Here is a 19,914-nt window from a genome sequence, read left to right as displayed (position 1 = left end):
ACAATCGCAAGCCGCGCCCGGCAATCGAAACGCTCCACCTTCCAACAATGTACACGACCAATCGGTCACGTCCTTGTTGAATGACATATTAACCCGTCTTTCCGATAGCGAAGTGTTTTGTAGGGATCTTAGCCGCCAGGTGGCCCACCTGAACCGTCAACAACAAGAAAGGCCACTAGGAACCCTCCCGGCAAACACTGAACAAAATCCGCGGGGTAAGAATAGGGAATTCGGACAAGCGATAACGCTCCTCAACAATAGGAGTTCGGACCCGTCAAGCTCCAACGCGGACGTCTTGCAATAAGCCGCCATACAAGAAAGTCGAGCTACTTCGACTCAAAACGTAGCATCAGTTTGAATCCCTCGAACCATTTGTCTATATGTATTCTAAACGTTATTTCTTTCTCTTTATTTTGCACTATGGTGATTTTATTTTCTTCTTCATCTTTTGCTTTATTTTATTTTCTCCCATTTTCTTTTATTTTCATAAAATCAAAAGAAAAACAAATCCCATATTAATCCAAAATCTTAAAATACGCGGGGCGTACAACCCATTGCGCCCCGCGTAGTTGTGTGTCTGCCCTTTTTACTTAATAAAGAACACACTACGCGCGGCGTACCTAAATTTACGCCCCGCGTACGCTTTCCCTAAAAAATAATAAAAACGAACTCTTTTTAATAAATGCCACGTGGAGGACACGCGGGGCGTACCACAGGTTACGCCGCGCGTATCCTCGGGGAGTTGTGAATCACAACTCCCCATGGCAATTCCCCATCCCTCAAACTTCCAATCACTCCTCTTCCCTATACACCTTTTCCACTTCCACACTCCACCTCCTCTTCCACCCAATCAAATTCCATCATTTCAAATTTAAACCTTTAACTTCCCTCCATAATAAATTTTCATTAACTACCCTCTTAATTACAAATTAATAAAAAAAATTTAAAAATCATAAAATAATTAAAAATCATTAAACACTCATAAATAAAAAAAAAAACCAGAAAATGAAACCACAAAAAAAATCCTTCATCTTTCGTCCGTTTACGCGGGGAGTAACCTCATTTACGCCCCGCGTCCCTTCCCTTTTTGTCATAAAAAGGGGCAGGAGGTCAGATACGCGTGGCGTAACCCAGTTTACGCCGCGCGTACCTCACCGATTTTTCATAAAATAAACATTAGAGGAAGGGATACGCGTGGCGTGGCCCCTTTACGCCCCGCGTACCCCTCTGGGAATCCGAGCTTTGCTTGGATTCCCCACTCTCCCCCCTATATATACCCCTTCTTTCTCCTTCTTCTTCCATCACTATTTTCCCAACTTTATCACACTCTTCTCCCATCTTCTCTCAACCCTCCTCCATTTATCACCATTGCCATGGCAAGAAAGAGAGTCGCCGACATACGCCCCCCACGGTCCACACGGGCCCGTTCCTCCCGTTCCGCACAAAACCAACAATCACCCCCACGGGAGGGAACTCCACTTCTTACCCACCTACACCGGGCCCCTTTTCATCTCCTAACTGAGGGGGAGGCCGAGCACTACCAGACACTGTCCGCTGCCCACTTTATGGAACTTTCGTACATAGAGCGGAACACCCTTGACCGTTTCGGTCTTGGCGAGGCCTTCGTAGAGCGCCTCCGTGCTCTCTCTTGGTACGATCATTTTCTGGCAAGACACCGCATTTACCCCTCCTTAGTTTTGGAGTTCTACACCACCCTCACCTCTAACAATGTCCCCGGTGCTGCCCTCTTCAATTTCCGCCTTCATAACCACCCCTTCACCATTGATACCCCATGGCTCCGCACTCACTTCACCAAACAAGCGGAAAACGGTATCTCCCATTGGCCCGAGGAGGTTTTCGCTCGTGATTGTTGGACTTCCATCACCGGGTCCGAGGATTATGACGTCTCCAACCTCCGCCCCTCTCTCATTCGTGATCCAATCCTCCAACTTCTCCACCGCTTCATCTCCGTCTACTTTTCGGGGAAGACGAAATCCACCAAGGTTAACAAGGACGAGCTTTTGGCACTTTATTGTTGTGTCAACAACTGTGCCTATGACCTCTCTTATCTTGTGGCCGTCCAACTCCACCACATTTCCACTCGGAAGCGGGGCAAGATCGGGCTCGGCCATCTAGTCACTCTTTTCGCCACTTCCGCTCTTGGCGAGGCTACCCTTGCTCGCCTCCCCAGCCTTTTGCCTAGGCCCGTGGAGAAAAATGCTTTTAAGTCCCTTAACCATTCCACTTCGGGCCCGGGAGAGACTTCGGGGGCTGCTCATGCCAACGAGGAAGGGGGTTCGGATTCAGATTTGGGCCTCAATTTCAGTCCTCCACCCAACCATGACTTCAATGCCATTTATGCTCGGTTGGATATCTTGGAGGATAACCAACGCCGGGACCGGGTTCATTATGACTCTCAATTCGCCACCCTCAACACCCACTTCGACTCCATCGAAGCCCAACAACAAGAGGATCGGGTTCACCTCGATGCTCGCTTTGATGCCCTCACCAACTCCTTCGCCTCATACTTCAACCTCCATGGCACTCCACCTCCACCTCCATCTCAACCATAATTCCATTTTCTTTGTGTTTTCATTTTCTTTTGTTTTGCTGTTTTGATGTTTCATGTACTATCTTTTTATTTTCTAATATATTAGTACTTTCCGTTTATGTTTCGTGCTGTTTATTTTTGCTGTTTGTAATAAAGCCACGCAGGGCGTACCCCATGGCACGCCCCGCGTCCCCTCGTTTTTATGTTTAAAAAAGGTTCAGAAGCTCAAACACGCGGGGCGCCCAATTCCTGCGCCCCGCGTATTTGAGTCTCTGCCCAGTAACACCACAAAACGTACTGGTTACGCGGGACGCCCCTCTGGGCACGCCTCGCGTAACCCCTGACCACTAAGGGTCCCCTTTTCTTTTCCTAGCTTTATTTTTGTTTTTGTTTTAGTTTCTTTTTTGCGACGCCCTTGGAATAGGCATCATTTTAAATAACGCGGAGGGACGTGCAACCCCGCACTTTTAAGTTTGGTTTGCACTAACAAAAATAAAAATAAAAATAAAATAAACAAAATAATTAAACTAATTTATTGACTCTTTTAAATTTTCCCGACATGCTATCCCTCCTTCGGAAATTAATTAAAGTTCCGTTATTTGTCATCAAAAATAAAAGTGTCGGAACATAAAGGAATGATTCGATGAAGAAATTTTAGTCTTGGTTTTGAAATTAGGGAATTTGTGCAAAGCTTAGGTTAGTACTAAACTAAGGCATTGAATATTAACCCAAATGTTATCTCCATAATGAACTTTGAAAAAGCAATAAAAACGGGATAGTTGAGAATTTAGCGAAAACTTGATAGTACACAATTTGAACCCGAATCTTTGTGAGGTATATTTGAGCCTAAAAGAGTTCGTACGAGAAACTCTAATTCTTTCACAATTTTTCGAGAGTTTTGACTTCACTCGACTCATATAATTTTCATCCAATACCGGGTTAAGTACACTTATTTTTGGTAAAAAGGCAATAGATGATAAACCGAACCCACTTAGGCTAATTTTTCTTAATTTAATTTTCTCGTTTTCATTAAACATTAGGAAACCCCTTCGAGCCTATTAACCCACTTTTTTTGTTAATACCCTTTTAACATTTAACCCTTTTTCCTCTTGTTCAAATACCGACACAACCAAGTTGCACCCGAATTACCCAAAATAAGTCACGGCCTTAGCAAATGAACACCATAAACTCTCAAAATATTGTTTTTGTGCCTCTATGAAAACAAAGGATACAATAAAAATAAAAAGGCATTCTCAAGCTCCACCTGAGCAATTTTGAAGTATATTTTGTAAAAATTCGCCAAGGCTGAAATATGATACGGTGCAATCACAAACGGTATTTTTGAACTCGAGTTCCTTTACACTAACCACTAAAGAAGCCACCCACATTACAACCCCCCTCCGGGTTCATTTTTAATATTGCCTAACCATATTTTAGGAGGAAAAACCCGGATGAAAATGCAAATTCAACATGATCTCGAGTAAGTGCAAAGAAGAGTGATAAAACACCGACCCACCTAAAATTGAGCGTAAGAGCGAAATCCCTTGGTGAGGTACTATCGGGTTCTCAAAAGATAATCAACCCCCGTTAGTATTGCCTATTAAATCTTGATCATGGAGGTTTCAAACAAGTTTCATACTCAATTGTTTGCGTAGGTACTTACCGAAACCTTTGCACAAAACCATAACTTTGAAATCACGCACTTGGCAAAACCAACCTTCGGTTTGTTTCTTAATTTTCTCAATCCCTTGTTTTTCGATTTCTTTTACTTGAGGACAAGTAAAACTTTAAAGTCCGAGTAGGTTTGATAGGGGTATTTTACCCCTATCTTTTAGCGTGATTTACGGGATGATTTCGGGTAAAATAAATAAGTTTAATTATAAAAATAAAGTGTTTTTGATAAATAAAGAAATAAAAATAAATCTCGTACTTTTAGTTTATTTTCCTCGTTTTTGATTAGTTTAGGAAATAAAAACGTCAAGCTAACTCGGCTCTCAAGATTTGTATTTCAGGTACGAGAAAAGAGCAAAAAATCCACTCAATACGCGGGGCGTATTATCCTGTACGCGAGGCGTAAAACATTGTGCCAGAAATAATTGCCTTATCCGCAGGCACCATGTGGAACTGACTCAGCATACGCGGGGCGTATGACACATGTCGGCAATAATTGGCCTAATCCTGAAAGTCAGACTGCATTATCTCCCAGAGTCAACTATACCTACGCGGGGCGTACCACTATTTACGCGGGGCGTAAAAGGTAGTTCTTCAACATAAAAAGATCAAAGACTCTTTTACGCGGGGCGTACTTTAGCTACACACGGCGTAAAGGCACCAATTCAGGCAATAAAACTCCAGAGACTCAAACACGCGGGGCGTATAATCCTCTACGCAGGGCGTACTTGAGTCAACAAGACAACGAATTGGTCCACATGCAGAAGATTTCTGACGGAATGGGCATTTACGCGAGGCGTAGACCAATTTACGCGGGACGTATCATGGGATTTCTGCACCAAATAATGTTGCTCCATACTTGTGCTTTGTGAAATTACAAACCTACCCTTGCTTGATGTCTATAAATAAGAAGCTCTTTAACTTCATTTGATACCAATTACATACTAGAGAGCTACACTATACTCTTTTCTTTCCTTGTAATTTAGATTTTGTAAGTTAAACTCTCCCCCTCGAGAGCTTGTTCGTTGTTCCGGCATTCCATTTACGTTCCGTTCCACCATTCATCACCAAGCTCGAGAGTTCCACCTCCACGACCTAGGAGACGGCTTTGAGTCCGGTTAGCTAGTTCCAAGGGCGGATTCTCCCTTTTTACTTGCTAATTAGCTTGTACTCTTCCTATGTACTAGGCTTGGTTGTATTTCATCTAATCACTTTCCATATTTATAATTTATGATTTATAATCTCTATTTCCCTTTACGTGTTAATGTTTATTGCTTGTTTTGATATTGATAATTGATTATTATATAGGAGAACGCGATTACCGCCGCCATTCGGGCTATCTTTAGGGAGTTATATAGGTGTTGCCTTACCGGAAGTGACAAACCGGAAACCGTAGGAATTGACAAGCCACGAAACTTACGGGCCCTAGTTTCTAATTCCCCCGCATTAGACACGCCTTGACTAGGAATCACGTAGTCTAAGTGCTTCACGGGTCGGTTCTACTACACTTGGTCGTCTTTGCAAGAGTAAACTATTATCCGTATACATTTAGGGTCATTATTTATCATTGTTATAACTTATCACATTCACCCCACTTCATAGAGTTTTAGCTACATAAATCTGTGTCGCCAATAGTGAGGAATAGTGTGTAGTTTTGTCTTACTTAACCCCAAAGTAATTACCGCTTAAATAACATACGAAACCGAGTCGTCTAATACTTGTAATTATAAATCCCATGGATTCGATACCCGGTCTTAACCGGATTATTACTTGATAACGACGGGGTACACTTGCCCCTAAGTAGTCGTAGTGTCTAGTAGAGTTAAGAGCAATTTATAAAGACCATATCCATAGACATAGCACATTCATCGCAATACATATTTAAATCGTCATTAGAAAGCTCTACCTAGGCGCCACGCCCATCAGTTACTTCGGTATTTATACCCAACATATGGAGATGGGGCTATGATTTCCCCTCATGTGAAGTATGAAGGATATTCTAGTGGATTTTGCCCTTTGTCGTTCCCAGATCTCCCCGAACTCTTGGGTGGAGATGGTTGCTTTTGCCAAAATTTCTCATGACTTCGATATCCAATTGAACGAGGCCATATTTTGAATCCTCCAAGTTAAGGGTAATGGATGACCTTATTATGGGATAAGAAACAGACCGCCTTCCTGACCAAGAAGAAGGATAGTTTTTAAGGGGTTCGAGATGAAGTGATTTCTGGTTGGGCCTAATAACGATGATCTAGATAGCCCTTATTCTGGAAGATTTCCCTCCCACGTGGATTGGAATCCCGTTCCTCAAGGACACCATGGGTGGAGGGAGGAGATGACACTAATTGAGGCTGACAAAGAGGTCGTGGATCAGTTCATTGAGTTTGATTTGGTTTGGGATTGTGCGGACATGACCTGGATGATGGAGTCAAAATGTCATGTTGTTTGAGGGGCCTGAATAGGGTATAATATCCCATCAACGCGCTTCGAGTATGCCGAGGTGAATTTTATGTGCTTTGTTTTCATTCTATTTTATTGCATTACATGTCTTTATTATGTCTAACCCAAATATTCACGCATGCATGTTAGAAAGAAGGGATAAGGAGGCGGATGCTAAAGTTGCTTTAAGAACTGCTACAATGCTCGAAGGTGGGTCCGCCACGGGAGGAAATGCTGCATCGAGGGATGTGCCTACTCTTACCCCATCACCATTGCGGAATCATCCTTTCTGCCTCTGATGACCTGTTATTGGGGAAAGGGTGTCATGGCACATTACGAGTTAGCATGCCTTCGTCTAGTTACGTGATGACTACTTTGGTTGTTGGACCTTTGGTCCCGAAATTTTCTCTTCTACAGCCAAAGGGGCTACCATTGAGACTAAAATTATAGGTTATGCTCCTGAAGAAGAGGTGCAGATTTGTATGATCAGAGCGGATATAGATGTTGGGCCACCTACTATGGAGGAAAGTGTGGAAGTTTCGGCTCGAGATGTTTTGGTGCCCCCCAAAGAAGTTCCTATGGTCATGATATCTAATCCGGACGCGGCTCTAGAGAATGCTGTTGGAGAAGGTTTGTTGGAGACAAAGTCAAATCGTCCAACTTCTCACAGGAAAGATGAGGTACCTATTTTTGGAGGGGCCCATATAGAGGGTGGGCCTGAAGCTTGTGTTCCTTTAGGGTAAGAGGAGTGAAAGGTTTCTAATGAGCATACGCTTATGGAGATTGAGGCCCATGTTCAGACTCGAGATGCTGAGATGAAGGTTCCCATACACAATAAAAGGTCATCAGCCTATGATGATGTTTCTTTCGACCCCACCAGAAAAAGTTTTAAAAAGGAAGGAGTCTCTAGCAGATGAAATGGAGGTGAGTATAAACGATTCGCCTCTATCGACTGAGGAGAAGGTTCAATTTCCGCAACTAGATATTGCATAGGTTAGTTATTTTATGTTTGCTTTACCTACTTTCGATGTTTCTCAAGTCTCTAACTCTTTTGTTGTTTAGCTTTGGGCTTGGCGACATGGGAGAGATCATGTTCATTGAGTGATCATGTTCATTGAGTGATCCATTATAGTACTTTTCCTGACAATCTTAATAACTTTGGCATTTCTCTCTCTTTTTTTTTATGATAAATTCAAATTCCATTATAAATTTCATATATTTTTTTTTGTGATTTGATAATAGAATTGAAGATTAATATTTATGATTTTTTTTTTATCCAACTCGTATAAAAGACAATATTTTTTTTAATTTTTTTTTATGTTTAACCATATGTTTATGATTTGTTACTAATAACTGATAAAATGACACAAATGTGAAGTGTAGATGACAATATTGATGATCAAGAAGACAATTTGATGAATTATTTTTTAAATTGACCAAACTTGTCAATGTTTGGGGTCAAATTGCACAATTTTAGACGTTTGGAGTAAAATTGCTCATGACTATAAACGATAAGAGTATTTTTGCACCTTATTCTATTTTTTTATTTTTCAAAATCACCATTTTCAGAGTTTTGTGTCTTTAAACATTCACTTTTTCTCTCATAACCAAACAACATCTAAATGACGCTAAAATTAAAAAGTTGAAGAACTAAAGTTTCTTATAATATCATCAATTCTTATTACCAAAAAATATCATTAATTTTTGGAAGTTTTCAATTTTGAAGTCGTCAACGACCGTTTTAACGTTGTTAACCTAAAAGATCATTGTTTTTAGCAAATCGAAAACCCCGACCATTTTTTAATTGAAAACAAACCTAATTTCCCGTTTGGACAAAAGAAAAACCACCACAAGCATATAATTTTTTTTAAAAAATATACATAACCACATAAAGGTTTTTTTTATTATTATTTACCCTAAAATAACCCATATTTTAGGGATTAGAAATTGTATTAAATAAAAAAAAGGTGCTTCGAAAAAAACAAGGGAAAATTTAAGCGTTAAAATACTTTGGGTCAATTGCATGAATATCATACTTAACTATAAAATTAGAAGCCATATCACTAAACTTAATTTTTAATATGTCATTATTTTCCATATATCATGATTTTACAACATAATTTAAACATTTTAGACTCCAATTCATAAATCATAAACCCTAAAAAATATATTATAAACTTTTAATTTATAAATTCTAATTCTTAAAATATATTAAAAGTACGGATTTTACTAATTTGACATAATCCAAAATTATAACTTGACATAGTTGTAAATAGTTTCTGAGAGATGAATTTCTGTGTAATTTTCGCAAATACATTTTTAGTAAAGCCCATCTTTATTCATAATATCTTTCTTAAATCCAATTAAGAAAGCTAAAGAAAATGGGTCATATATTTCTTAAATTCAATTAAGAAAAAGGTTAATCTTTAACTTTTGGCAGTTAAAATTAATTTTATCACTAACATTTAAATGAGTGCAATTCTATTAATAATGTTTAAAATAGTGCAATTTTATTTTTAACATCGACCGTAAAAAGCAATTTTACCCCTGACATTGGTGGCTCGTGTCAAGTTTAAACATTGTTAAAAAACACAAATATTATGTTTTCGTATTTTACATCAGTTGGTTGTAAAAAAAAACCTTTTTTATAATTTTATAATAGAACTAGAGATTAATATTTTTAAATTCGAAAAAAATAATTTTAATTTTTTATCCAACTTATTTATTTATATTGTGTTTAGATGTGTTTGTGATCTGTTATTAACGATATGAATAATAAAATGATGCAAATGTACAGTGAAAATGATAAAATTTATTACTGAAAATAATTCGATAAATTATTTTTCAAATTGACTATTTTAAACGTTATTAATAAAATTACTTTTTAACTATTAATATTCTTAGACTCTGTCCTTTAAAAAAAATAAAGAAAATTGGGGGAAAAAACAATTCAAGAAAAAATACTGGGAAAGAAAAATTAGTGTATGTATGACATTTCATAAGGAAAATATACAAACAAAGGGGGTCGAACGCAGGACCACAATAAAAAAAAATACAGATAAAAACGCCCACCGTGGGGCTCGAACCCACGACCACAAGGTTAAGAGCCTTGCGCTCTACCAACTGAGCTAGACGGGCTTACGTGTCGAATGTTAATATTGTTCCTATGTATCTGCTGTGTTAATTAGCGTTGTACTTTTTTTTGATGAAAACCCTTGTACTTACTAAATAGTACATGAACTTAATATTTTATGTTTGCCTGACTAGTACATTAATTTTGGAGATCTAAATAACATTACTGATTGGGGTCATTAAATACTAATAATAACATTTGTAGTTAGGAGTAATTTTATTCCTAACGTCTAAAATTGTGTAATTTTATCCATGACGTTGGAAGTTAAGAGCTATTTTATCCATAACGTTTTAGATATAATTCACCAAATTGTCTTATCGGTCATGAATCTTACCTAACATATATCAGTAATTAGTAACAGATCATAAAAATATGATTAGACGTGATTTTTTTTTTAAAAATATACTGTATTTTGTACGAGTTGGAAAAAAATTCAAATATTTCGTCGGATTTAAAATATTAATCTTCAATTTTATTATTAAATCACAAAAAAATATGAAATCTTTTTTTTAGAACCAACAGATATGCAATTGGTGCAGAATAAGGAACAAAATATCTGTGTTTTATAATGATGTCTGAAATTGACCAAACTTGCCAATATTAGGAGTAAAATTGCTCTTGGCTCTCAACTTTAGGTGTAAAACTGCACTATTTTAGACGTCACGGGTAAAATTGCTCTAGAAAATGTTAGGGGTATTTTTGCATCTTATTCCAATTCATAATATTATAAAAAATAAAATATTTACTATGTTGAATTTCAATTATTAGTCTAGAAATGCAAATTTATCCTAATAAAACTAATTTACAAATTGGACTCTGTTTAATAACTTAGTTGAGATTGAAAATTTGAGTTCCTGGGTCTATTTTTTTTACCTTGTTGTCAACTTGATAATGATGAAACGAAACTAGTTTGAGCTGATAACTTGATAAATAACAATCAGACTAGAGGAGCTACTGTTGTTGAAGTTTTTGATAAACTGTAATGAAAAATCGCTTCGAAATAAAGTTGAATCGAATCGAGTAGTATGATTCAAATCACGAATTGTAATATTCTGCTATAATTTAGATTTGCCTCTCGAAATAAAACTGAATCAAATCGTACAATTCGAATCGAGAATACTAAGATTCTAATAACAGTGGTACTGCTTTTCTGGTACAACTCAACATTTGCTTCAAAATTTTGGTTCATGCTGCTACTTTTAGAATGGTACTTCAAAGTGTTAATCTTTTCTAGAGGAGGTTATTAACGTAGATAAATAGTAAATTTGCATGTGACTCAAAAACACGAAACACAATTGATACTAGCTTAATAGGGTGATACAACTATGACACATATTTTGTTTTGTTAGATTATGATTGACTCATTTGACATTACTGGATAATTGACATGATATGAAGATTATTTTTTTTTTGATAGAAATTGAGACGAGACAGAACTTGGATGGGATGAGCACCCATGACCCAAGAACTGACAAACCATCAATATATAAATAAAAGAAATAATTGGGTGTTTGAACGAGAGAAGAGGAAGGAGAATAAACAAAAGAAGGGGGAAGGAGAAAAGATAGGAAAAGTTAAGAAAAACGCAATTGTGAAATACTACAAATGTCATCATTGATAAACCTGTGGCAAAAAGCAGGAGCTGAAGGCCACCAATTGATTACTGAGGAAGAGACTCCAAACTTTGTCAATGCATCAGCAACTCTATTTCCTTCCCTAAAGATGTGTGAAAGGAGAATGTTCATCTTAGAGCAAATGCTGAGATAATGCAACCACTCTTGTCGAATACTCCAAGGAACATCCATGGAACGATGTCTAAGCAGATTGAGTCTGACTCAACCCAAAGCTAATGCCAATTTTTCTCCAAGCAAGTTCAATTGCAAAAATATCGGCTCTCAATTCAGCCATATAAGCAAAAGAAGGAGGGGTAGAAAAAATAAAACAACATTTAGGAAAGCCTCGATAATTACAAAAAATACCTCCTGCTCCAGCCTCGACAGGAGTGCCAAAAGCAGAGCCGTCCACATTGATTTTAACCTAGTCTGGAAGAGGTTTAAGCCAATGATGGGATATACTTTTTCATTAAAGATGCAATTAACATAACAGTAAAATTCTTAGAAAACATGAAAAACAGTAAATTACAAAAACATGAAAAACGTGAAACAGTAAAAAAAAAAAAAAAAAAAAAAGTAAAAACGCAAAAAATTAATAGTTACTAAATATATGGAGAGCTTGATGGTGATCTAGCCCGAGTTCCCTAGACTTTGCTAGTTGCTTGCTCTTAAGGTATTATATTTATTTTTTATTTTTATATGGTCTTTAAGAGTTTCAATTCCGGATCACCACATATTGCATAATGTTAAAGGCTATGCTTACTTTATTTTTAACAAAATAAGTTTTACTTTGTGTGTTTTCACCATTAGATTAATTTTCTAATCCATCATCCAATGGTGAAAACACACCAAGTAATGGTACTTTGTCAAAAACAAAGTAATCATAAAAGGCACACATGTTTGAATATAAAATTGCATCAACATTAAATAAAGAAAATGCATAATAAAAATAGGAATAGCAAACAGAAAAATATCTTTAAGAATATAATTGGGATTAGCACGCAGATGACAAAATTGAGCCTCTTTATATATACATTTTAATTTTTTTTATTACAAATTGGAGGCTAAATGTAAAGAATAATGTCAAACATTCCAACTAGATTGACATCTCCTACGAACCCCCTAAATCTTGAAGAAGCGTGAATCAAACAAAACGCAGTAAATAATTTTTTTAAGGAGCCTTGAATTCGATAGCACTTTACATAGGAATAATTGACAAAATCGTTCTAAGCAAAAGAGGAGAGAGAAGATAGTTACGAAGAAAAATGACCTAAAGTAATACCAATATCACCTAAAATGGCAGAGGTCTACAAGCTTGTATGGAGTGGGCGGTATCCCAAGGTTTCAGCAGAGTTGAGTTCGAGATTGATGTGAAAGAAGTGGTAGATAACATCAAAAAGAAACGACGGGATCTTTCTGAGTATAAAGTAGCGATAGACGAAATTAGGCTTTTTATATTTCACCACCTAGATTGTTCGATGGCATTTATTCCAAGATTAGCGAATTGTGCAGCATATACTTTGGCACGTAATGTTCGTTCCTATGCTAATTCTTTCATTCATTTGGTTATTCCTGTCTTTCTCGACAATATCCTGATTCGGGATTTGTCTATTCTTTGATTTATAAAGTTACAGTTTCCTTCAAAAAAAATCAATAACACCTAGGGTCAAATACATGAATATCATAATTAAGTACAAAATTACAATTAAGTCATATTAACAAACTTAGTTCTTAATATGTCATTATTTTTTATATATTATGATTTTATACCATAATTTAAAAAATCTAGACTCCAATTCATAAATCATAAACCCTAGAAAATATATTATAGACTTCTAATTTATAAATTCTAATCCTTAAAATATATTAAAAGTACTGATTTTACTAATTTGATATTATCTAAAATTATGACTTGATATAATAGTTTTTAGAATATGAATTTCCGTGTAATTTTCACTAAATAATATATATTAAGAAAAAAAAGAAGAAATTTTTTGGGCTCAATGGGCCTGGGCCGATTTCCCAAGAATTAAGGGAAAATTACACAGAAACTCATATTTTAAAAACTATTTACAATTATGAAAATCGCTTTTATGTATTTTATCATTATATGATTTTAAATTTTAAAATATCAGAATATCATAATTTTATTTCTATTTTTGTCAAATTTTCAGTTATTCAGTTGCCGGAAATAAAAACAGTTTTAAAAAACCCACCAAATATGACATTTAAATAAATTTGTTTGACATTTAAATAAATTTGTTTAAGAGTCTGACACAGTTATAAATAATTTGTTAATTATCATCATGGTGTAATTTACTCAAGAATTAAGGCACAGTGCTGGGCCCGAGGATTGGATGTACTAGACAATTAACCTTTCAACTTAATTTACCAAAATGTAACAATTTTATATTAGGTTAAATGTATCATTTTGTTCCTAAACTTTTAATTATCTCAAAATAGTCATTCAATTTTAATTTATCTTAATAAATAATTCAATTTTAAATTTTATTTAAATAAAATTACTATATAAACTTCAAAAGCAAAAAGATACCGAAAATATGATGTGGCTTCCACGTCAGCACTAGCCAATTTTCACCGTTGATCGAAATGATATACCTGAACAAAACGACATGTGGCTGCCACCTAGTTGACACATATTTTTTTTATCAGCTAGGTGGGAGTCATTTATCGTTTCGGACAACGGTGAAAAGTTGACTACTGCTAATGGCAGTCATATGTATTTTTTCAGTGTCTTTTTGCTCTTGAAACTAATAGAGTGACTTTATTGAAATAAAATTTAAAATTAAGATTTTACTAAGGCAAATTGAAATTAAGTGATTATTTTAAAACAATCATAAAAATTTAATGACCAACGGTGCATTTAATCCATTCTACATAGACTAATTCCAACTATAGGTGCGAAATGCAAAATCATGTGAAATAAAGCAATTATTAGAGTTGTAATTAACAAAACTCACAAATTGAAATAAAATAATTTTTAAGATAATATTTGTAAACTGTAATACTAAAGCGAAACGAATCCAACTGGTTTTAGGTTCAAAAGAACAAAAAAGTTAAGATTCATATTTCATGTTTCACATGTTTATCGTTTTTCGTGGTTTTTTGTTTCTATTTTTTCCCGTATTTTTCTGTTTTAAATGTTTTTTTTTATCATGTTTGATATATTTTTTTGTGATGAAGTTCTTAGCCTAGTGGTTGAGAGTTTACCTATACCTTGGAAGGTCATGGATTCGAATCACATCCAGGTTTGGTGGAGATTTTTCTTTCTTTTTTAATTTTTTTTGAATATATATATATTATATATTTTTTTATTGTTTTTACATTATTTTCTCGGTTTCACGTTCCTTTTTTTTGCGTTTTTCGCATTTTAATGGAATAGAATCGAATTGTAAGATTGTGTTAAAATTCATAATATTATAAAAAATAAAATATTTACTATGTTGAACTCAAAATATTATCAAATATTATAGAAATACAATTTTAATATTAAAAAAGAAATCATATCAACCAACTACTTAAAATTCAAATATAATCCAAATCCAATCCTAATAAAACTAATTCATAAATTAGACTCTGTTTAATAACTTAGTGGAAATGATGAAGATTTTAAGTTTCTGACTTTGTTTTTTTTTTGCCCTATTGTCAACTTGATAATGATGGAATGAAACTAGTTTGAGTTGATAACTTGATAAATTACAATTAGACTAGAGGAGAGTGAGTTTAGTAGTTAGTGTTGTTGAAGTCTTCGATGAATTGTGATGAAGATCCGACTCGAAATAGAGCTGAATCGAATTGAATCGTGTTGTATTGAATTATTCAAATTGCGAATTGTAAGATTCTATCATAATTTAGATTAAGCTTATAAATCCGGCGCGAAATAGAACTGAATCGAATCATACGATTCAAATAGAGAATCGTAAGATTCTAATAAAAGTTGATGTCCTTCAATTTACAATATAGTCTTGATAGACCAAATGAGAGTCACCTGAGGAGGAATGAGCAAACTATTAGAGAGAGGTCGGTGTATGACGTTCCTTCTTCGATGCTTAAGTTAGTGATGTTACTAAAAGTGAAGCAAAAATGACTTAGAAAGAGATTGAAGTTAGAATGATTGTGTACCTTGTGCTTCTTTGGCAATTACTACTTATAGAAATGAGTGAAAGGTACCTACCAATGTATAGATCTCCACGTGTTGATGCCTTGTTGGCCCCCATATCCATACACTTTTGGACATGTCTCCATTTACCACAAGTTACAGTGCTTTTTTAATTAGGGATTAATAGAGTATATTTGGAATCCGATCATGTGATTGAGACGCGTGTCCTAACTGTTATGCTTTTCGTATAAAGCCTCTCATTGGTCCATGTGTACAGTTTCACTTAGCTTCTTATTTAATGTGATATCATATGTCCCTCCTTTTTAGAGTTCTTTATAGGAAGCTCTTTAGGGCTTTGCTTTTAGCTTGAATTGCCCGTATGCTTAAAGATGGGCCTGATTTTTTTTTTTGAAACCCACTACTTGTCATCTGTAACTGTTTTCTCTTCCTTAGGAGCTTTCTATCTCATGTCGTTTCGATAGTTGTAATTATTACCTATCCACCATTTTCCGAGAACACTTAATGGATAGGTAATGATTATTAACTTGCCACCCTTTGGGGGTCCTCCCGATTTGTGCATATAAGCCTTTGAAGTAAAGATCTCTGCTTTTTCTTTTCCTGAATCATCTTCTGCTCTTCTACCTTTGTAAGTTCTTTTGCTCTCTTTCTCTTCTCTATTTTGTTGCAGTTTTGTTAGTTTATAAGGATTTCGAAGAATTTTATCCCTCTCGAATATCCCCTTTTACTCCATACCATGACACATAAACCTTCCAAATCTCAGAAAAGCTTCTTCCTCCAAAACTTCTCAAAATTTTGTTGAGGAAGCACCTGAAAAGGTTAAGCATGCGAATTTAAATGTTTATTCCTAGTTTTCCACCTTAAATGTGAACAATTTGGTGAAGATTGTAGTTGTTTATCCATGGTTGGAACAAATGATTGTTAGTCTGCACACTGAAACTCAAAAAGCCTTTGATCCTCCTTAAGATACTTTGGGAATGTTCACACTATAGCTTTAATGGGATATGCATTTTCTCTTACCTCGAGGGGTTGTAGCTGCTTTGAAGGAATTTAATTTCTGCCCTTGTCAAATTTCTCCAAGCGCCTAGTTGGAGCTGCTTTCGTTTTCCAAGGTGTGTCAGACTTTAGTGTTAATATGATTGGGCACTGTTTCATGCATGCTGGCATTCTAATAATAAGAGATCTTAATGATGTACTGATCAATTAACCAAAATCGTCGAAACTTTTTGAATAAAAAGGTCCAAAGTGTGAAGAACTTCCAATCGAAGTGGTTTTGGATGAAACCGAATGCTTTTATTGAGCCAAACACCGAGCTACTCATGAACGGCTTGACTCATTTACAACCTTACTTATATTGCTCCAAGATTTTTCTTATCAAATTGAAGAAAATAAGAAAATAAAGACTTATCAAGGAATGAAGAAACATAAAATCAAAACACCAAGTTAGTAATGAAAAAAAGCACATGATACCATTATAAGAAACAAATACATTATCAATTAATTTCTCCCTCTCATTACTCTCAGTCCAGTACTTATAAATTATTCATACATTTACTACTTCTAATAATAATAAAAAAATCAAATAATGAAAAGAAATTCCACTTGCAAAAAGAAGCAAGAGAAATATTACCTTCAAATAATTATGTTTCAATTTTTACTCTTAGAATTAGGATTCCTCTATAATATTAATTTATGACCATTTTTCCTTCCATCACTATAGGCTATATATTGCTGACTCGCTTATTCTTAACAATAGGCTGAGAACAATTGGATTGGATTGCGAGCGTGCCAGAAAGTTTGTTAAAAACTTACAAAAATTAGAAATCCGACTTCTAGATCAAAAGATTGTGTGAAAGCTTAAAGGACATAAGAAAGCTTAAAGTTCGTCAATTATTTCTATGGATATCGAGATTAATTGAAGGAAACGATGCCGAAATTGAAATTGGGAATAAAAATGAATGCTTGAATAATTGGAATTGAGATTCTGAAATTGAAAGGATTACAAATATTGGAATTGAATTGAATTGAACTTGGAATTGACAATTGAAAGAAAGTATAGAACTAAGACAATTGAAAATTGAAAGAAATTAACAACAATTGTTGTAGAGATTTTTCTAAGACTTTTGAGTCATTGTTGAGATTTGTTGTTGGTTTGTTTGTTGATTGAGTTGGATCCCTTTTCCTGCTGCTAAAACTTGTATTTATAATGTAAAACTAAGTAGGTAACTGTAGTAAGTTCCACGTTTCAGCAAAGAAGTTCCATAACTAATTTCCCTCACTAACCCATGTTTCAGCTCCACTACTCCACTTTCCAACTTCCACGATATTTGTGCAACTCTACCATTGATTTAATTGGTTAATTACCCTCAGAATAATTGATAAATTACCAAATTGGTCCAATACTTCTAATTTCTCACATATTTTGACAAAAAAACATACAATTGGCAAAATAATACCAAATCCAAGCCAAATTAAATTGCCTAATTGCCCCCAACTCCATTAATTTTATCAATTTGAACCAAATTAAGTAGATTAATAACGAAATTGGCCTAAATTAAAATATGGGTGAAACACTAACATAACAAAGGTCACAAATAAAAAATAATACATATCTCTTCTCTAATTAAAGATATAACCAAGTGGAAAGCCTTTCTAAAAGTCATTTTAATTTGTAAAACTAAAACTCATCAATTAAAGAAGAAGTTAGACCCGAACTCTTAATAACAGAAATCGATAAAAAATTGTTGATGGAGGCTAATAAGATATGTAGCTATAACATCAAAATTAATGTCAGCTTTAGATTGAGAAGAGGGATTCATGGAAGAGATTAGAGAATAGATATGTATGATATACTAGAGCTTACACCAAAGATACTTGGAAAACATCCCACATCTGAAAATGAAGAGTTTGCATATGCTAAGAAGGAGCTATAAAGACAAGAATTTAGAGATGGAATAAGCATACATTTCTCGGCTTTTTGGCTACGATCAAGTGTAGTGTCTGTTTTTATCATTTTAATATCTGGTACGTGAACCATTGGCTCACATGATATTAAATTAGTTTTTTTAAGGGGAGAGTCTATCAAAGTAGCTTGCTACTCGGATTCTCGAATGTCACCCTTGTCTTGCACTAAAAATTTGGGCCTGGGGTACCCCTCTAATAAATAGTTAATTTTGGATCTCTACTCCGCAATCACTTATTGTAGAACAGTTATTAGGATGGTTGCAGCAAGTATGCAAATCTAAAGCTTTTTGATATTTTTTTCTCTAGTTTATGACCATTTATATTTTGGCCTAATACATCATCAGCTATTTGAACTTGTCCAAAAAAGTAGATTGACTTCTCGAACTTTGTTAGTGTCTTATTAGCTCATTGAACTTGCTTATTTTGTATCACCAGCTTCTTAAAATTGTCCATAAAAATAGATTAGCTCCCTAAACTTTGCACGTATCTCACCAACTCCCTAAACTTGTTTATTCAGTAACAACTAAATACAAAAACTTATTAAACCTAAATTCTAAAAATACTTCTTCATCTATTCGAGAGGTAATTTTTTTCACTTCTGCTACCTTTCAACCTATTATAAGAGTTAGTGTTGCAGGTTGGAGAGATTGAATGGATGAGGATCGAGAGTTAGTATTATGGTTTTTGTATTTAGTTGTTATAGAATAAGAAAGTTTGAGGAGTTGGTGAGACACTTGCAAAGTTTAGGGAGCTAATCTACTTTTATGGACAAACTTAGAGAGCTGGTGATACCAAATAAGCAAGTTTGAGGAGCAGGTGAGATACTTACAAAGTTCAGAGAGCCAATTTATTATTTTGAAGCTGATGATGTATTAGGCGTAACTAGAACTTTACTGATAATTCCACCAACTACTTTTTTATTCATGTAAAAGTAATATGTATCATGTACAGTTTTACTCTTGAAGACCTTATATAAATAGGCTGTTACACAAAACTCAACACTTTTGTTATATTTTATATTTGTTTCTATGTTTTATTTTTAAAACAATTTGCGGTATTTTATATATGAATACAAGGAAATCTGTTATTAATTGTCACATTTTATTTCTATATTTATATAAGTATTAGTAATAGATCTCCTGAATACGTAATTGATTGCATTTTAAGCAAGTTGGAGGACTATCAAAATACTTTGAAAGTTCAGGGGCCACTCAACCTTTTTGGATAAGTTTATAGAGACAACTGATGTATTAAGATTTTATTTTTTAATATACAGTAGCAATCCTATTCGGTATAATTGTGAAGCCTGGAGTTGTGAGCATATGTTATAAAATATGAGACAAAGAACCTCAAGAAACATACTTATCTAGACGGAGCCAATGAGTGATCAATATGGGCTATGACCTAG

General features: G+C 34.9%; 2 non-coding genes across 2 annotated transcripts; one reads left to right on the top strand and one right to left on the bottom strand.

The window, feature by feature from the left end:
- Nucleotides 1-9,723: 9,723 nt before the first annotated feature.
- TRNAK-CUU (transfer RNA lysine (anticodon CUU)) lies at nt 9,724-9,796 on the bottom strand. Its single transcript has one exon. It is a non-coding gene; the product is annotated as a tRNA-Lys (tRNA).
- Nucleotides 9,797-18,502: 8,706 nt separating this feature from the next.
- Nucleotides 18,503-18,699, top strand: LOC136204905 (U2 spliceosomal RNA). The gene has a single exon (XR_010675718.1). It is a non-coding gene; the product is annotated as a U2 spliceosomal RNA (small nuclear RNA).
- The last annotated feature ends 1,215 nt before the right edge of the window (nt 18,700-19,914 follow it).

Source organism: Euphorbia lathyris, chromosome 8 (assembly GCF_963576675.1).
Source record: "Euphorbia lathyris chromosome 8, ddEupLath1.1, whole genome shotgun sequence".
In the NCBI taxonomy this organism is placed as follows: domain Eukaryota; kingdom Viridiplantae; phylum Streptophyta; class Magnoliopsida; order Malpighiales; family Euphorbiaceae; genus Euphorbia; species Euphorbia lathyris.
The sequence above is the reverse complement of the archived record's forward strand: the minus strand, read 5'-3'. Positions and strand labels throughout refer to the sequence as shown.